A 14,433-nucleotide genomic window follows, 5' to 3' on the forward strand; every position below is an offset into this window, starting at 1 on the left:
AGAATCTATGAACACGCGGTGCCTGTTTTTCAAGCTCGAAGCTCTCCCCAGGACCATGCCATCGATACTGAGCTGAATTCACTCTGACAGGGGTGGCCTGCACCTCGTCTCGCAGCAGATGTTGCCTTTCCATTTTCTCTTTTACACCGAGCCACCCTTTTAGAGGCTTAAACGCGAGGAGGAAAACTGTCTGTGTTTATTACCGTGAAAGAACCGTCAGACAAGATCCCGTCCTGAGCCACTCGGGGAGGAACAACAAGCAAATTGAACGTGTCAACAAATGGACTTCAGCCTCTGCTTCCCCTTGCTCCCTCAGCTCTGCGCGTGTCCCAAGATCATTTCAGCACATTGTCAGTCAGCACAAGCCTTTTTATTATTTCAAAAGAGCAAACTGCTCATTTGACAGGCGGCATACCAACATGGTGTATAATTTACATGTTTGTCAGCACTACAACAGTTTTAACTGTCTAACTGAAAGCTTGTTGGGTCGCTATGAATCGACAATTTAAGGCCCTCTTTTCTTGCAAGTTAGCCAGTAAGAATTTTACAACCTTTACTATTTAGAAGAGTGAGTTAGTGGAAGTATACCAATTAAGGTTGTTTTGTGGAACATGGCTGGATCAGATTATATTTGTTGCCTGGTGAGCTCTTAGTAATGAACTGCCAAATTAACAGCTAGTATTGCACATTTAGTCTAGAGGCGGGAAGACAAATGAGCTGTTTATGCCCTGAAACCTTCCAATATGGGTGAAATTCAACAGTGAAGAGTGGGCCAAAATACATCCAGATGCAAAAGACTCATTACCTGGTATTAAAAAGGCTTGATCCTGTTCACGGTAGCACAATTAGTTGCTTCTTCAAGTTTGTTCGGAGAGATTATTTTCCTTTAATAAATCAGCTCATCATCAGAAAACTTCATTTGTAAAGTTATTTCTTTCTGATATGTAAAGTATTGGAAATCTGTAAGGAGGCAAATACATAATAGCAATGCTGATTAAATTAAAATCTGTTTCTTTCTCTTTTTTTACATAGCAGAGAAAACATAATTGACATATTAACTGTAAAAACCAACCCATCCTAAATAGATCAATCAAAAATATCATTGATACAGAAAAGTGTCCTTCTGAGTTTCCCACGGTGCAAAAAAAGAGCTTCCAACAGACCCCAAATTATAAGAAAACATTTCCGTCCTTCCTTCCTTTGACACTCTGCCTTGGAGGCTGGACACAGATAAGCAGAGACAATATGTGAAGGTGTATGAGAGGAGATATGAGTGGAGCAGCCAAGCACTGTTATGATTCTGCTGGCAGCTGGGATGGTGGTGAGATGCGTGAGCGGCGCTGCAGTAGCTTCAATGTTTGGTCTTTAATGTTGCCGATTTGGTGTCCCATTAAATCCCACGCTTTCTGAGGTGGACAGAAAACAGAGCAGACACAGACTGATGCTTTCATCATCACGTATTTTATTGAAGGAGTGCCTATGAACCCAAACAGCTGAGTTGCAGTATTTTTTTTAACCTTTACCTGACTGTTTTCCGACACGCACCCAAAAACACGCCGATCGTGCGCATTTTCAGGCACGTCGCCCTTCGGAAGGAGTCTCACACTGCAAGTAGTTAGAAATTAGGAACACAACTGAGCCACTGTTCTCATGCTCGGTGGTTTTCAATCAGACCTCCACAGGAGCCTGGTTTCAAAGTAAAGGACAACTGGTGGTGGCGTGGAGTGTGTTTGCGTCACCAGGAGGCATGTTGAGGAAATCTGAGTCACAGTTTTTGAAAGGTCCTGTTCGGAGGCGTTTTTCCCTCCAATGGAGTCGATGTTGCTTAAATAACACTGAGTGCTCTCTCTCTCTGCCCGTGGCTTCATTAACTGACGACGGGGAAACGACCCTTGAAATAACAAACTCACAGCTCTGGAACCGAGCGCAAAGCGAAGTGTTCGCTCAACACATTCATCTCTGTATATCAAAAAGAAAACATACAGACGTGAATAACCCAAAAGTGAGGTGTTAGGGGGAAAAAAAACAAACAAACAAACAAATAAAGCAAAACTCAAAAGCAAAATGGAAAGGCTTGATAATCTCAGAAAACAGTCGCTGAGTTATTCAAAAATACATACATGATGCACACTACACTTCTTGAATAAATACATTTCAAAAATACAAATACATTTCTTTATCTTTCTGTACTCCTTATGCTATAATTAAACTTTAAAAGCTTTAATTCATGTTCAAAACTCATTTCTCCACTGATCTTATTACTGTTGTGTAGAAAAACATCATAATATAATAATATTCATCATCTCTGTCTCATTTCCACTGGGATTCAAACTGAGGAAATGTATGCAGAACACATGGAGCAATGTGACTTAAATCTTTAAACAAGTTCTTAAAATATATGAGCACAGGTCAGAAGAATTTCCGCAGAAAGAGTTTTGCATAATGTTGTCCTAATCTGTGGCTTCTGCATATCGCTTAAAGCTGGTAATGCTGATTAACTGGTGGAAGAAATCCCGATGGTAGGAGAATAACACTCAGAGACACCGTTTATGAGTTTGTTCACATTTGGATGCTTCCATTAACAAACCTTTCACTTTAGGAAGCCAAAAATGCAGATTTAATAGCTTTGAAAGCTTCTGATTGGTTCATTCACAACAGAGTTAGTTGGAGGCACACTAGGGGAGGTATTTGAAGGCAACACCTCATGCTGCTTTGTCGTGCACCAGCGCAGAAAACAAAAATACAAATCTATGAAGAGATTAATTAGAGACTTGTGGATTTCCACAAGTTGCGTTCATTCTTGCTTCAAATGAGTGGAAATGCCTTGATCATTTATTTGAGTTGAAAATGTCCAAACATCACATCGCTCAGGAAGAAGGCTGGTTTGTCTCCCAGGGACGGATGTAGTGAGAAATGTGTTAACCATTAAAGGACGGTGTTCTACTGTCAAGCAGACAGAAAAGCAATACAAAAAAACTTGAATTATAGTTTGCAAATGCATTCAGAGAATAGTTGTGGCAACATGTCCAGTAGTATGATAAAAATACTTTATTACTTGGCCACTGTTGTGAGAAGAAACTAAAACATTGGTCAAAATGTTAGAAATCTATTGTCAGGGGCGCTCAAATCCAGTCCTCGAGAGCTACCATTCTGCAACTGTTAGAAGGATCCATACTCCAGCAGAACGGGATCAGCTCCAAACAGGCCTGGTATCGAGCCACTCATCTGATTCAGGTGTGTTGGAGCAGGGATGCATCCAGTCGAGGACTGGACTTGAACACCGCTGTTATAGAGAACACCCCAAAATATTTAATCCAAATCTTACACTTTAATGGGTAATTCTGCACAATATTAAGAAATATGTGTACATTTCTGAACTTGACGAAAAGACAAAAAATATCAATAATGTAACTAACAAATTCAAATAATTGTGCTAATGCCAATTGACTGACAGAAGCCAAAGTTAAGTCTAACGTAATATCTGGTTTTTATCTGGTTTAACTAAGTGTGTAACTATCTGAATTACAAACTTTTTTTTTTTTTTTTTAGAAAAGTCCAATAGCTTCAATTTTCAATTAATGAGTTTGGAGGAAACAAGACAACATTTGGGGTAAGGGTTAGTGTATTCCAACTTAAAGCCCAAAGTGTCAAATTCTCATACCATCAAGTGCTTGCCTAAGAATCTGTTGTTTTTCTCACTCATTATTTCACAAAAAAAAAAAAAGACATTTAGTGATCCCAGCCAAAGAAACGTCCTGTCATCTGGTAGAACTTCATGTTGAAGGGCCTGTAGAAGTCCCGTAGCCTCTGCACCACCTCGGGATCAATGTTCGGATGGGTTCTCCCTTTGGTTTTTCCCAGGCAGTGGGGCTTACTGCTGCCCTCTGCCTTCTTGAGGCACGGGAATCCCTTGGTCTGGTTGAAGTAAAAGTGTTTGTCTGTGATGATCCGCTTGAGGCCCAGGAAGTCCTGCACGCGGCCCAGCTCTCCGGCCGGGTCGCGATCAGACGCTCGCCGCTCAAAGAGGATCTGTCCATGGGGAAGTACTGCAGCCAGTTGTCCAGGTGCTTGGCGTAGATGCCGATCTGGATGGCGCTCCATGAGGTGTCAATGAGCCCCGTAGTCCTGTTTTTGAAGGTGAGACTTTCAAAAGAGGGAATATCGGGCTTCTTAGACAGAGTCTGTGTGTAGTCAGAGATAGCTCTGGTGACGGGGTCCCTCACTACCACGATCAGTTTGGTATCTCTGGACATGGCCGATATCCTCGCCGGGGCCTCTCTGGTCACAAAGTAGCTGGGTGTTTTCTCCATGGTGATCTGGCCCTCCAGGGTTTTCGGCATCAGATCCCTGAGAGATGATAAAGAGAAAGTAGGATATTTATTTGATCTGCACTTTTGACTAAAGCACAATGCAGAGACGTCAGTTAGGCCGACACCTGAAAAGGTACTACAAAATGTATTGAATAAGACCGCCAAAAGAAAGACTTTCTTCACTTTTGACGTTAGCACAGACTCACACAGCTCTGCCCCTCCCACACCAACTGCTGTGCACTGCTGGTCAGGTAGCTGAAAAAAAAAAAGTCTACCACCCTTTCCTGCACTTACCGGAAAATGTTTACCTTATGCTACTTTCCCTCTGCTCAGCAGCCGTAAGGATAGTGACCTTAAGCAAAGTGAGTAAAAGCAGCCCATGAATGATTAACATGCCCTCCCTCTACCATTGAGAGTCTCTGCAGAATACAGCTTTAAAATTCACCAAAGTACAGAATGCAAGCGTTAATTATTCATTCGCTTGCCTGGTTTTGCTCAAAGTGAGGATGGGCATCAGCTAAGTGGCTTGGGCTATTATTGGGATAATTTAAAAAGTTTGCACACCTGTAAAAAAAAACAGAACAACAAAATCAAACTGCAGAGAACACAGAGGACGACGTCTACAGATTATTCAACACTTCAGCATGTTGTTTACAGGTTCATCCAATAGTAAACACAAGCACACATGATCAAAGGACAAACAGCTTGTGCCTGCCAGTCAAGATGACAGGCACAGAGCCCTCTTTGTTGTCCTGAGGCTGTTGTACAATCATGCTCCGTTCAACATACATGGAGGAAAATGAGGCAGAGGCCACCAAGATGTTTGCTGTCGCTGAGCTTCGCACAGAAAAACAAAGACGTTAACTGTCGTGATGAATGTGAAGCCTGGAGCTGCTTAAGGCTTCACTCAAACACTGTTTGTAATTACCCCCACCCCCAGGCTGACGCATACACATTCATCTGACACTCTGGCAGGACAATGATGTACAAAAAAATAAAATAAATAAATAAAATAAAAAAAACCCTTTCTAATCTGGCTGAGATTATTCTGACAATTTTAGCTCCGTATGAAACAAAACAAAAACAAATGTACTTTCAACATTGTTTCAAGGTTACGCCTTTACTGTACTTTTTAAGTTCTGACTGCTCCTTATTATTGGTTTGTAATTTTGCCACATACTATGAAGACATGGTTCGGTTTCTGGAATGTCAATATTTAAAAAATATATTTGAAAATCGCTAAAAAAAATTTGTTTTGACAGTGTCTTTGTTTTTAAGTATAAGGTGCATTATACTTAAAAACATTAAGTATAATATGTGACAAGGATACATATCAGCTACAAAGGCTCATTTTGTAAATCCCCGTATCATGTGGACATGGGCTCTTTCCAATTTGGGTTGACAATATTTTTAGTAGATGTACAAGAGATAATGTTTGCCAATATGTTTATAATCAGGTTGAAATACATCTTTTGAAAATATAGTTAAGATATTAGGTGAGACACTTATTCAAAAAACAATGTCCTACCTTCCCAAAATGATGCAACATGCTGGAGAAAAACAACTGTGGTGTTTTGTCTTCTAGTAGAGAAATTACTTAAATTCTATAATGGAAAATGCTACCAAAGTTTTGGTGAACCTTAAAAGCAATATAAAGTGCTCTGCATATTTTTGGGCATGAAAATTAAAACCTTATAAGTTACTATGGAATAAACTGCACTACTTAGTCACAAGAAAGTTCTGAGTGTAACATTTCTAAAAGCAAGATGTCGATTTATCGCAGCACATCCGCTCTCCTCTTTAAGGAGTCGTTCTACGAGGTCAGCAAAGGAGGAACAGGAGGGAAGTGGTCGATAAGAGCAACAGTACCAACAAGGGTGCACCGATGTCTCGAGATCAGCCTGCAACTCTGCAACTCTGACCGTCACCCGACCTCCAGAATCCTCTCAGTATCTGGGACGTCTTCCACAGCTGTGTAGCAAGCATCTTGGACAAGGCCCCTTTCCTCTCACATTAGCTCTGCCTCATCGCACCAGAAGTACACAGTAAGGCCGTACGGTGGTGCTTTGAAACAAAAACCAATGTCTTCTGGGACTACAAAGACTACTAAGCTCCTACGCCAATGATAAAGAGCAGTGAGACTAATTATTGATAAACTGGGACTTGCAGACGCCAGCATGTCTGAATTCCTTCCTGCTTATTTTGTAATCATGCTGATTCGAGAGCGACTTGAGTTCCAAAATGGACCGTAAAACGTATAACTCTGCAATGAAGAAGAACATTATTGTGATACGAAAAAGACGAGTTTGTCCAAAAGGAAGCATCCATATTTGATGGTGTGCGTCCTGCTTGCTCTGTGGTCGATCCTCTCTCATCAGTGATGTGGTGGAGCTGGGAAACTCAGGAGGGAGCCTCAGAGTCAGGAAAAATGTGGTATGTTGTGATCAGGACAGCACGAGCAAGGAAATCATAAACCACTCATGTATTCAGCTTGATGTAGGGGGAAACCATATGCTTGTGGGATACAGTCATGGAATAAATACACTGTAGGTCACTATATGCAGTGTTGTTCAAAGTGTTCACACCCCTAAACCTTTTTGCATTTTGTCACAACCACAAACTTGGCCAAAAAGGGGAAATCAGAAGGAAGTCATTCTGTAAAGAAATTAATTCAATTCAAAGAAGTCCCATTTGCGGTTAGCCAAAAGGGAGTAAAGGAGATACCCCAAACATGTGGAAAAGTGATTCCTGGTCAGAGGAAGCAAATTTATTGGTTGACTTTGATTGTAAATATCTGTTCTTTTAACACAAAACGCTACACTTGTAGGAAACGCTGCACATCATCCTGACCACACCATCCCCACACTGATATGCCGGATACAGCATCATGATGTGAAGACATTTTTTCTTCAGGGAAGTTAAGTGATCTTGAAAGGAAATCTGTTAGAGGCTACAAGCAACTTTCAGACGGATCAGAATCCTAAACGTGCAGCCAGAACTACAGTGGGATGGAATGTCCAGTCAAAATACAGATCCAAATCCAACTGAGAATCACTTGAATATAGAGGAGTGAGGAATGAGCGGTTCTACAGAGTATGGACTCAAATAATGCCTACCTTTGGCACCGTTTTACTACTGCTTATGCATTAACAATAAAAGAATAGACTTTGTGTATAGAAAGTGTCTTCTTTCCATTTACAAAAAAAAAAAAAAAAACAACAAAAAAAAAAAAAACAAGAAAACAAAAAATCCTAAATTTTGGATAAACCATTCCAAAATTTGGAATGGTTTAAGGACAGCTCATATTTTTGGTTTGACGTATTTGACAGTATGTCTTCTAAAACAATCCTTACATTTAAAATAGAACAAAAATGGGTGTGTCAACACATGCCAAATGCATCTACAAGTTCTGCAGTTTCACACTTCAAAAGAGAAGCAATGAACACTGTTTTTGTTTTACTGAAAGCAAATTAAGCCTAAGTCTTTCTTTCCACTGTGCAGCAGCAGCGAGCAGCACTTTCCAAAGAAAACCTCTGCGGCTTTAGTACTGTAGGTGATGTAACAGATGACAAAACGTCCAAGCGGCCAAGATTTACTGCAGCTCCCAAGTCTGCTTTTTGATGTCTTTACAGCGCTGCTAAAATACAACTCCCAAAGCCCGCTGACGCAGGAAACACAGGGAGCGGGATCTGTTCAAGACACAAGACGCAAGCTCCTAAATGAAACGCAGCAGTCTTCACTTTAAATCAGTTTCACTGCTCTGCCATGTGTGTAGGAGCTGCAGTGAAAAAAAGGCAAATATTAAGAGTGACAGATGTTTAGAGCATAAACACAGCAAACAGTTTGTGTACATGACAGAACATTACAAACTGTAATTTTACTTATATGGAACCAACCGTTTGAAAATGAATGCCAAGAGCAGCTCTACTCCCAATTACAAAAACAACAGGCAATACATCACTCAATGCACCCCTTTGTAAGCTTGTCTATAAACTAACTACCTTGAAATAAAGGCTCTGACGCATCATTGCTTTTCCCAATGACCGAGTTTTACTTGCAAACTAATTCCCTCTGCAGCCATGTACAGCCTGTGACTCATGTCTCACCACAAATGAACAAAAGAGTGCATTAATGGCATTTTTTTAAAAACTGTAAATCATCTGTATGCATTAAACATTTAATGAATTAGCACTAAGTAAAACAGAATCAGCTCCAACTGGGCTCCTTTCTTGTGGGCTATGACCTTTTAGTAAGCAGTTTGGATCTCAGCCAATGTCTGTCAAGTGAAAGGAGTTGCAACAACACGGAGGCAAGTGGGCATGAGGGCTGACCACTTCTCCCCCACCAATCTTTGGTTCATTTTTCTTCCTCCAGCAGGGAGCTCTGGCAGGCATAAAAACACTCCCACGGCGTGGCCCTGCCACTGCCACCAGATAATAATCTTGTAATTGGCTCAATATTTTTGCTATTTTGAGGCGACGGGAGGGCCCACTACCGCTCTCGGTGGCTCGGACTCACCAGATATTTTCCAGGTCAGCGGATGCAAGCGGAGGTCAATGGGTAAAGGAGGAGGAGGAAGTAGGGAATGATTTAGAGTAATGACCGATGTGCGGTGGTGGGGGAAGCCCGGTCTTTTCAGCTTGGAGCCCTACAGCTTTCTCAGCCTTGCGTGAAAACACAGTACTTCACCTGCCGTGTGAGCTGTAAGCACCAACTGTGCTACTATACGTAAAGCAGCTCAAATGAAAACATATGAAGTGCTGGGGGAAAAAAGTGTTTTCCCCTTCACAGATTTCTTCTTTTTTTGTCTTTTGTCACACTTAAATGTTTCAAATCTGCTATTTGTAGATGAGCAGAGCATAAACTAATAGAAGTGTCCAAATGGTTTTGTTACTTGAAAGAAAAGGCTGCCAAAACCAACCAGACCCTATATGAAAAAGTAATTGCCCCCTAAAACTAAAAACTAGTTGCGTAACTGGCAATGAGTTTTTGACATCACTGCGGAGGAATTTTGGCTGTCTTGCCTTTGCCGATTTTATTTATTTCAGCCACAATGGAGGGTTTTCAAGTACAAGCGTCTTGTTCAAGGGGATGCGGCGGCATCTGAAACAGATTTCAGTCCTGACTTTTTCAAAATGGGCCTAAAACCCGTTTTTCAAACAAATCGGAGGCGGAGGTGCATCGTTCAAGTGCACGTCAGCTTAAACTTGCCAAATGATGGCTGTTGAATATTTTTTGGGGGTTCAGAGCAGAATTTATGATTCAAACAATAACAGCAAGTCATCCAGGTATCAAAGCAGCAGAGCAGCATCAGATCATCCCCATGAGCCAGCTTTAGATGTTGTTTTGGGTATTTTTATGGATGAGTCAATAATGAACTCGATTAGTGAATTTGGTTGGCTGGACACTCCTCAAAAGTTCATCACTGTTCCATATTTCTCCATTCATGGGTAATGCGCCATCGTTTAGCTAAAAGTAATGTGTGTTGTGATAGCGGCTGAGTGAATGTAGCTCTAGTGTGAAATGTTTCTTTAGTTGTTTGGTATGACAAGTAAAGACAAGTTCAGCCTAAAAAGAGGAAAGAAAGATACTTTTCTATATACCCTGCAAAAATTCCTTTATAACCTCCTTTTGTCTTCACAAGTATAAAGGCACTGCTGCTAATACCAGAAAAGACTAAATTAAATGAGACTCAACTGAGATTATTGAGAGATGCAACAAGACATTGGATTATGACCAGAACCAACTGAGTTTCTATCTGCCATAGCTTTGCAACAGTTGCTGGGCTTTCAGAAAACAATGTTTAGTGAGGGAGTCAATAAACAGTGTGACTAATATCCTCAATAAGGCAAAAGATATTCTTCTCACATTTATACCATTTGCTCGACTGTAAGTTGACCATAGTGTGTATCACTGCGATTTAGTTTGGCCAACAATTGTAAATAAAGTCGGATACTCTATTCTGATGAGGTTATCTGTGATATAATGAGCCATGTTATCTAAAAAAAGCAACACTATTTGCTTTGACAATTGTGACAACTCTGATGGAAAGCTTTTATTTGATATTCTTAACATCATAAACTATAGATTTGTTTAAAAGTACAGTCCAGCACAAGATTTCTGAAAAATTTTAATCATGCTCCAACAGAAATAAAACAAGGTTTGTGGGAAATGTAGGGAGTTAGGAAGTATTTCTGACTCTTTAGATAAGAGAGATATGGTGAACACTCGTCCTTTAAGAAATAGCAACCGAAACCAACATAGAGGACACTTTCCGATAAGAGTGTTTAAGTAAATAAAAATGACTGCTTTTCAACAACAGGAAATGTGCTGTCAAAATGATGAGTCGTTATCTTTGAAATTAGACAAAGTGGATATGAACGGGTTTCATGGAGGCGTTCTGACTGGGTCCGGAGAAGGAAATTGGGCTGAAAAAAAACTAACAAGCTGAGATGACTGATTTGATAAAGCTTGTAAGCATTAATCATTTCTCCCTGGTATTAAAAAATGAATGAAAATGAGGAACTGAAATATATTTAACATTTATCTTCACATTCAGGTTTGAAAAATAAACATGGTTGCAATTAGATTTCAGTTAGTGTGGCTCCACTTGAAAAGTTTATATTTTGTTTTCTTACACACTTAAAATGAAAAATAAAGGACAGGAAGATAAAAGTGGTCCGGTATGCGCTATTACTTTTTCGACATTTACTGATGAAAGAGTATTTTATAATCCACTGTCATAAAACATTCTCTTAAAGCCTGTTAAATGCATCTTCAAGCTGGAAATGTGCCTTTCGACTGAGCTGAGGCTTTTCTCTTCTCTTCTTTTCTTTCTTTCGTACCATAGAAAAACCACTATGTGATTTCGTAAAACATTTATAGTTGGCTTTGCAGCTTGTTCTTATAAATTTGTCAGCAGTATTTTAACAGAATCGGTCTTCTTTTTCTTCTCCCTCAGTATATTACGTAATGGGTAAAAGAAAGCTTTATCTTTATGGCCACGCGTTGAATTATTCACCCGCCTCAGGAAGAGTGATTGAGGGATGCAGAGTGGTCGGAAGGATGCGATTAAGTCACTTTGATCCACAAGTTGGATCCACAGCCTGGATCTGGGCGTCAGATCCAGGCTGTGTGTCAGAAGTCGGGAAGGTGACGTCCAGAACTGAGTAGTAAAGATCAGTAAGAGTAAAGTGACAGAAACAGCAGAAGACATGATTTAGATGGTTTGGAGCAAATTCATTAAGATATCCAACTGAACCCACATGCTAACAGGAGATTTAAAATGTTTAGAACATTTAAACAAAAACCTAACAAAGTGGAAAAATTCTTGTGTAAAATTTGAAAACCAATACTACTGTTGTAACTACAGTTTCATGTAATTATGGACACGGGCTAGCATACAGAACCGATCATTTGTATAATATTAACTTGAGCTTCTGAGATGTGTCAGTCACATCAACTGATTGTAAGTCTGCTGAGCTAATTTAAGACAAAAGAATTTAAGATCACTGATTGAAGTGTCTGAAAACCCAGAAATTAGGATTAATTTAGCATTAAACCAAAATGTTCAGCAGCCCATATAAACCTAAAGGAGCTGTGTGTTACATGGACTGCCATCACATAGGTGGTGTGAGGCTTTTCTCAGAAAGCACTGCTTTTACTTTTTCATATTTCTCTGACCCAGTTCAGAGCTACAAGCAGCTCGAGACAGAGTTTGTGGAAATGACACTTCAGTGGGATTGGCTTTGGATAAAAGCTCTGTGCTATTTTTTCATTCTGCCAAGTCAGTTTTTTGGGACTCAGCAGCTTATAAGAGATAAGACACCTAAATTTGGCTTTAATGCCAAAGCTAATTTTCAAGGTATTGTGGTTTGAAATGTTCTGTCATATGCTAAAGGTGGTTTCATTAGGAAGCATTAGACCAGTGTGCAGCCCTTTTTATCTTTTTCTATGGTTTTTAGTGTTGAAACAATCTAGAAAATGAACTGTAATGGGACTCATTTCATAGGCTTAAAATTCCCTCTTTAAGCCTGATCTGAATGGAAAATTTCAAAGCCCTGTGTCAAATTTGTGAGAGCAAAATTAAATATGAATTTGTTCAGCGCAAAATGGAAGGCTTTAAAGGAGTCTACTCTGATAATTAACCATAACAAAAGGCTTGGTCTTTTGTTTTTTGGACCACTGGCATGGTGAATTATAAGCTGCTGAAACTTTCAATATGAGCGTTTGAGACTTTTTATATGCTTGGAAGATATCTGCTGTGGGGCACATCTCTGCTGGCCCACGTCCCACCTGAGTGGCTCCACTGCTGCTGCTACAGCTGCTGTTTGTGTCGAAAGACGAAGGAACGGCAATATGAAAAAAAAATCCCAGTAGCTTGTGACTTAAATAATAAAAAGGGAAACTCTAATAACTTAAGTAGAGGGTTTGATCATTCGTGAAACAGCTGCTGAAATGATGAGCTGGCAGATACACAATCCCACTGAGGTTCTCTCTTTTTACCAGCACAGACAGAGACGCAAACTTTCCTGAACATTTTCCCTGCTCTGTCTGGTGACACGTTAGTCACAAACTGTTAGACATATTTTCTTAAATATAGATGACTTCTGTGTAACTGAAAAACATCTCCAAGACAGATGTGTTGTTCTCAGCTATGCTCAGTATTAATCCTGACAAATACAAATTATTAAACAACCTTAAAAAGCTAAATTTTATGGTTTTATTGCTTTTTAGTCAGACAAGAATAATGAAGAGTCTCAAGAACGTAGGTACTGACGTGGAACCAGAATAAACTTTTGAAAGAAAACAGAAACATTTTCTGTAATTGAAGCTAAATTCAATTTTTACAAATAAAAAAGGACATGTTCTGAGGTGGTGTACAATTGTAGCGCTGTGCTATTTCAGCTGTTGGGTGAATTTGTGTCCTTTTACACATTGCACTATGTTTGGATGTGGCACACACGAGACAACCGCTGTTTTGTGAAAGGCCTCTCAGTCTAATAATTATATAACTACATTTAAAGTGGGAAATATGCAAAAAGCTAATTGTGCATATTAGCTTTGGAAACAATTAGCACAAATCAGATTTTATGTCTGATTTCAGATCTTCACCTTCTATGACTGGCTGGTACTAATTTTAGATGATTAGCTCCTAAATTTTAGTTTAAATTAAGGGATAAAAAAATAAAGTTAAATGGTAAATGGCCTGTACTTCTAGAGCACTTTATCAATTCAATCAAGACTGAGCACTTGGAGAGAACCCACATATTCACACATTAGTTATGAGGTCCTACAGGGGTCAACATTAGGCCCACTACTGTCTTCCTTGAGCCTTGAGTTAGTAATGTGAAGAGCTGTAATTTCTTGCTATGTAACACAACTTAAACTGAAATGATGTTCATTAGTCCAGGTAAACCAAAACAGCTTCTTATTGTGTCAAGTTTCTATTCACTGCAGCGATAGGCTAAATGTTGACCAATAGCTTTCATTTGACCATGGCATGATTTGAACCTGCAAAATATACAGTACATTTGACATTTCTAACCTATCAGTATTGCAACAAACTTCCTGGATTGCCATCAATATTTACCTATTGTCGATGTTGCATATATCAAAATCCTCTACATTAGATGTCAGGAGATGTTTGTTGTTTAATGCATCTGGTAAAAATATTAAGAAGCATTAGGAAACTAAAACTTTCTTTCTTTGCAAAAGGAACAGATGTGGCATGGTGCTATTTGAAATATTCCCACAGCTCTGTCGAACTGGATGACACTGGAGTCTGTTCTATTTTATGATAATGGATCATAAGGATGAACAAAAACAAAGGAAAAGAGGAGGAGCTGGGTGTGGTGAAGAGTGTTTGTTGGGGTTTGTATGCGTGTGTGTTTGGTGCTACATCCGACAATTTGTCTCCTTATTTTACCACACAATGCATATTTCAACAAGAAGAAAAGCTTGTGGAGACAATGTCATTTTCAATCTTGCCAACCCTTCAGCTTCAATGTGTCTGCTTTTATCTCCAGGTATTTTCATCCCACATCCACAGCACAGAAAAGAAAAGAATACCAATGCATTGATAATACTACACTGGCGCATCTACACTCAAAATCAATGTCCG

General features: G+C 39.6%; 1 pseudogene; it reads right to left on the reverse strand.

Moving 5' to 3' along the window:
* Positions 1–1,439: 1,439 nt before the first annotated feature.
* LOC129368350 (heparan sulfate glucosamine 3-O-sulfotransferase 3A1-like) overlaps positions 1,440–14,433 on the reverse strand; it is a 33,399-nt pseudogene continuing 20,405 nt past the window's right edge.

This window comes from Poeciliopsis prolifica, unplaced genomic scaffold, assembly GCF_027474105.1.
Source record: "Poeciliopsis prolifica strain line A6 unplaced genomic scaffold, Auburn_PproV2 SCAFFOLD018, whole genome shotgun sequence".
Classification (NCBI taxonomy): Eukaryota; Metazoa; Chordata; class Actinopteri; order Cyprinodontiformes; family Poeciliidae; genus Poeciliopsis; species Poeciliopsis prolifica.